This window comes from Triplophysa rosa, unplaced genomic scaffold (assembly GCF_024868665.1).
Source record: "Triplophysa rosa unplaced genomic scaffold, Trosa_1v2 scaffold9_ERROPOS8756747, whole genome shotgun sequence".
Taxonomy (NCBI): Eukaryota; Metazoa; Chordata; class Actinopteri; order Cypriniformes; family Nemacheilidae; genus Triplophysa; species Triplophysa rosa.
The window spans coordinates 181,627-187,626 of NW_026634979.1; positions in this window are offsets into that span (position 1 = coordinate 181,627).

Here is a 6,000-nt window from a genome sequence, read left to right on the forward strand (position 1 = left end):
CTAGTTGAAATCCTCATTCTTGATATCTGTAAATGAATTTTAACATGTTGCATTTGGTATTTCTGTTATCAGGAAACGCATTTCAGATATAATTAAATCTGAGAGTAATTGTAGATATCTAAAATGGCTTTCTTACTAGTAACAATCACATTGTTGATATCAAGAATTAACATTGTCACTAGTGAAAATGTAATTCTTGATATCATAAATTGGCATTTTTACGTGTAGTAATTCAATTGTTGATATCAAGAATAGACATTATCACTAGTAACCACACAATTGTTGATATCAAAAATTATGTTTTTTACTAGTAAGAATTGCATTTCTGATATCTGAAATAAGATTTTTAACGTGCAAGAAATGAATTGTTGATATCTGAAATTGAATTTGAATGGCAGCCTATTGTGATATTTAACTAGTAAAAATGCAATTACAGATATCAAGAATTACGTTTTTTACTAGTTGAAATTCAATTGTTGATATCAAGAATTATAATTTTTACTAGTAAAAATTGAATTGTTGATATCAAAAATTCATATCCTGAGATCGATTAAAAGCTAATTCGGCTTGCCATAGGCGTCAGCATGTGGACGACTTAGGAACTCCATTGATTTCAATTGCTTGATTTATGCGTCAAATAAAGGCGTATGGCAAATGAGCTTGCTACGTCATCTCAATATCTTCTTCTTCTTGCAGTTTTATGGCGGGTAGCACCAACGTTATGTGCATTATTGCCCCCTACTGTGTCATCTCAATTTGGTGAGAACGAAATAATAAATCTATTTATTTTATTTTTTTGTAAATACTTGAAATATTATCTGAATACCCCCATTATCTCCAGAAACTGTATAGCATAAACATTCATCAAAATTAATTTTATACACGTATTAAATATAGTTGTATTGTATATTGTTTTAGCGCTTCCTTTGTGTATCGTGCTTACAACATCCCCCCCCCCCCCCCCCGGTGTTCTATTAATAAGATGTTTGGAGCTAAGTGACCAGCATTGAGGATGTATTATTGGAATAAGACAAAGTTTGCTCGCATATCAGACATGACACTTTATTAGCAGTGTCGAGACTGAAGTGTTCCCACACTTGAGAACGGGGTCTCTTGCGTGCATTCTCCATTTAAAGATCAAACACACTTCTGCACGTGTAAGCTGCAGAGAACGAGGACGGCGTTTACTAGCAGAAAACCAGTTTGTGGTTGAAGAAACACTTTTATACTTTTTGGCAGAGGTGGACGAAGTACACAACTTCCTTACTTGAGTGAAAGTACAGATACTACTGGTCAAATATTACTCCACTACAAGTAAAAGTTGTAAAGACAGATTCTTACTTAAGTAAAAGTACAGAAGTACGTGCTTTTAAAAGTACTCAAGTATTAAAAGTAAATTTCCTTTATGTCAGTTGTGCATTGTTTTATTGTCGTATACCTTATGCCTCTGAAGCAACCTACTGAATACACTGAGTAGCTCACAGGATCAGTTGTATTAAAGGAGTAGTTCACTTCAAAATTTGCCCCCATTGACTTTCCATAGTCATTTTTATTCCTACTATAGAAAGTCAATGGGGCAAATTTTGCAGTGAGCAACTCCTGTAAGAGCTTTATATGTTTAGCACATATATGTTTAGTTTAGATAAAATCCTGTATGATCACTTAGCCTAATTATCCTCATTAGCACCCTAGGCCTATATGTATTTTGAGCAGTGTTCTTTTATTTTGTATATTCCCTTTACCAGTTTTAGCAGCAATTTACCAGTAAGTAAGGTTCTTGTAAATAGTCAAGTGTAGAAGCCATGTGTTTGTTGGATTTATTACCATAATTTAACTACAAACACAAACTATAGCTAGTATAATGAAACTATGGTATTTTTAGTTGCTGTGGTTTTACTAAAGATTATTAATTGGTTCCTATATATAGAAAATGGTAAATTTGTGGTTTTACTGCAAATACCATCCCTGCTGAAAAAAACAATTAATTTTTGAATTAGAATGAGATTTTTAAATTAAATTCCTCTTTGTAGTGTGTTTTGGGTTTTATTCCAATAGGATTTACCATCCCACCAATAGAATCCATCACATACAAGTAGACAACAAGTATCCATAGTACAATTCCCATTATAACCATTATATCCATTACATTTTCTTTTGTATTTTGGTCAGGGTTCTATAGTTTTTATTTCAACAGGAATACTTCAACTATAGTTACTTCAATAGCCGCGGGAAGTGGGGGTGCTGCAGCACCCCCTGGCGTCGAGCGAAAGGACTTCAGCAGCGTCAACCCCGAAAGAAATGCCACTTTCGGAGTTTTGCATGCAGGCCAGCAGAAATGTAAGACAGTTATTTCTTGACTTGAGATTGTGGCTAAGTCTACAGGCAGAATATGTAACGTTACGGGTTGATTTCTGTGCTGTTGCCGTGCAGCACTCAGTTGTGTTTAATCGCGTGACCGGTTTGCCCATGGTTTTTGTTTGGGTGGTTAAGCTGCCGCCGCGCAGCTAGTTTTCGTACAACAGATTTTGCTTTGGCTACAGGCATACATATAACATGCGTTTACATGTTTGTTTTTATGCTGTATCCTATAATCACACTGGGGTCTTCTTTATTCTCGGCAGCAACTAATTTTTGCCTCCGTTATTTATTAACATTAAACTTAAGCGGCTCGCCCATGGCACAGTCATAACACAGTCATAAAAAAAAATCACAGCACCCCCTGCTCAAAATACTTTCCCTACGGTTACTATGGTAACTATGGTTACTTCAGTAAAAACATCATTCATTTTCCAAATCGCTTTAAATGATATAGCAGCAGATCAGAAGTTAACAGGCACGCGTAGCTCAAGGTGTATGTGATGCTTATTTACCGTTTAGCCGATCATTTTCATGACAATGTTTCTACGATCTTTGACTGATCGTAACCCACAGATGTGCATGTGCCTTTTTCGTCTTTTATTGTTCTATTTGTCTTTTTAGAGCGCTATCAATGGTGTAGCAGCGCCTATACGTTTACATTAGTTTAGCGGGGAAGATCCCAGAGTTGCCAGATTTGCGTTAAAAAATCTGCCAAATGGACATTCAAAGCTTGCCGGAAAACCGAGAAGGGGGAGTCTGCAGACCTGGAGCAGGCAGTTTTACGCCCCAAGCAGTTTTGCCCCAGCAAACACAGAACGTTCCCCTATGGTTCCCATTTGGTTTTTTCGTTGGGAACCATAGGGGAACGTTCCCAGAACGTTCTCTGTAAGTTATATTTTTCCTAACCAAAAGCTAACGTTCCCAGAACGTTCCCTGCAGGTTGTTTTTTTCTAACCAACAGCTAACGTTCCCGAAACATTCCCTGCAGGTTAGTTTTTTTCTAACCAACAGCTAACGTTCCAGGAACGTTCCCTGCAGGTTAGTTTTTCTAACCAACAGCTAACGTTCCCGGAACGTTCCCTGCAGGTTAGTTTTTTATAACCAACAGCTAACGTTCCCGGAACGTTCCCTGCAGGTTCGTTTTTCTAACCAACAGCTAACGTTCCCGGAACGTTCCCTGCAGGTTAGTTTTTTATAACCAACAGCTAACGTTCCCGGAATGTTCCCTGCAGGTTCGTTTTTCTAACAAACAGCTAACATTCCCAGAACGTTCCCTTCAGGTTATTTTTTTGGAGTAACAATAAAACCAAAAAATAACCTGCAGGGAACGTTCTGTACAGGTTCCCTTTAGGTTATTAACTAATAGCATTAAAAATAAACTTAATTAACATTAAGACTTGCTGTGACCCTACATAAAATTTTTTAATTTTAAAAGCACCATACAAACACAGATGAAAACGTAACACTATTTAACTCTTAAAAAATATCTAAATATAAATTACCAAATGTGATCCTTTTAAGCCTGACAAAGCATTACCATTATCAGGCAATGCGGGCGCGCACGCACAAAGTTTTTTCTGTTTCTTACCATTTTCCGAAGTCTGCATTCAGGTCTTCAAGCAAATTACGAATCAGGTCAGAAAGATTAGGGAAAGTGTAGAACTGGAACCACTTTTACTTTCAAGGAGCAATTACAAGCACATTATCAATATCACAAACGTATAAATCCCATGTGTGGCATCAGTGTTTTTTGTATGTATTTATCGATACTTATTGACAGTTTTACAGTGTTGAATCTTGGATTTTGCCATCTGATAAGTGTAACATGAGTTCAGTTATTGTAAGACACTATATAAAGTACAGAATACTGCCCTGTCTCTAAAAGACAGAGGGACTAAACACTACACTAGCTCGTTTGTGGTTTCCTGCTTACTGTTTCCTGCATCGCTGCCGGCAGCTTGTTTGTATCAGTGCGCTTACCACTTCGCTCTAATATTAGTGTATTTTATTATCGTTCATTATTATTGTCGTTAATAACTTATCCTGATATCTCAATAATCCTTGTTCCTGTTATTTACTTGGAAGAGTCTAAACCAAAAGTGTTAGTTAACTTAACGCCGTTAGCATAGCAATAGCGTGTTAGCTTGCTTTCTGTTCACACTGTGTAATATCATCTTGCCTCTGGTTTGTCTTGTGTGCTAACTGTTTCTCTTTTTAAGCGAGTATACTACGATCCATCGAGCAACCTTGGTAAATTGGAATTGCACTTCTACGGAGCCCGTCTGGTCACCCCTCGGAGAAAAGAAAGCTAGACCCGCAAATCCGTGCCCACAGTTTTGTAATTCGTTCCCTCAGTTTAAAAATCCGTGCTCTCGGATTAATAAACTGTACCCACAGTTTACAAAACCGTACTCTCGGATTAATAAACTGTACCCACGAGTTTACAATTCGTGCTCTCAGTTTTGTAAACCGTCCCCTCAGTTTTTGAAATCTGTACCCACGAATTCATAATCTGTGCCCACGGTTTCGCAATCCGTGCGCACGGTTTTGCAAACTGTAGCCTACCCGTGGAATTGAAGCCTCTGTCTGTCAACAGAACAAGCTCCTCCCTACAGGAACATTAACCAATATTGTATACTGTTTTATACATAAATTGTCCTAATGTGTTTACACACGAGTGCGTGGCGCATATAAAGCATGCGTTCATTGCCGCGTTTCACTGGCATAAAGTTGGTTTGACATTAAACGTTCGTGAATTTAGGGACCATCTCTAAAGTACACATTAAAATACCTTTTTCCAACTTCAATGGCATTTAAAGGGAATGACTTATACCCACAAGACTAACTGTACAGTGTTCATGTTTGTGTCAGATATAATGCACACCTTTTAGATTATTTATATTTATTATAATAAACAGTTAAATCAAATTCAAATATTCTTATGTGTTTCACTGCTGTATGGGCTCATACATAAATATACACATTTTTAAGCTCAATAGCATTTAAAGGGAATGACTTGCCTGACTAACTGTAAAGTGTTCATGTGTGTGTGAGATAGAATGCACACCTTTTAGGTTATTGATATGTATTAAAATAAACCGTCAAATCACATGCAAACATTCCTATGTGTATAATGGTCTCATACACAAATATACCATTATTTAAAGCTCAATATACGTATAGGAATATGTGCATATTATTTGATGGTTTATTTTAATACTCAATCATCTAAAAGTTGTGCATAATAGCTGACACACACATGAACACTGTACAGTTAGTTTTTGTGGCTATAAATCATTCCCTTTAAATGCTTTTGAAGTTGGAAAAGGGTGTTTTAATGTGTACTTTAGAGATGGTCCCTAAATTCATGAAAGTTTAATGTCAAACCAACTTTATGCCAGTGAAACGCGGCAATGAACGCATGCTTTATATGCGCCACGCGCTCGTGTGTAAACACATTAGGACAATTTATATATAAAACAGTATACAATATTGGTTAATGTTCCTGTAGGAAGGAGCTTGTTCTGTTGACAGACAGAGGCTTCAATTCCACGGGTAGGCTACAGTTTGCAAAACCGTGCGCACGGATTGCGAAAGCGTGCGCACAGATTATGAATTCGTGGGTACAGATTTCAAATACTG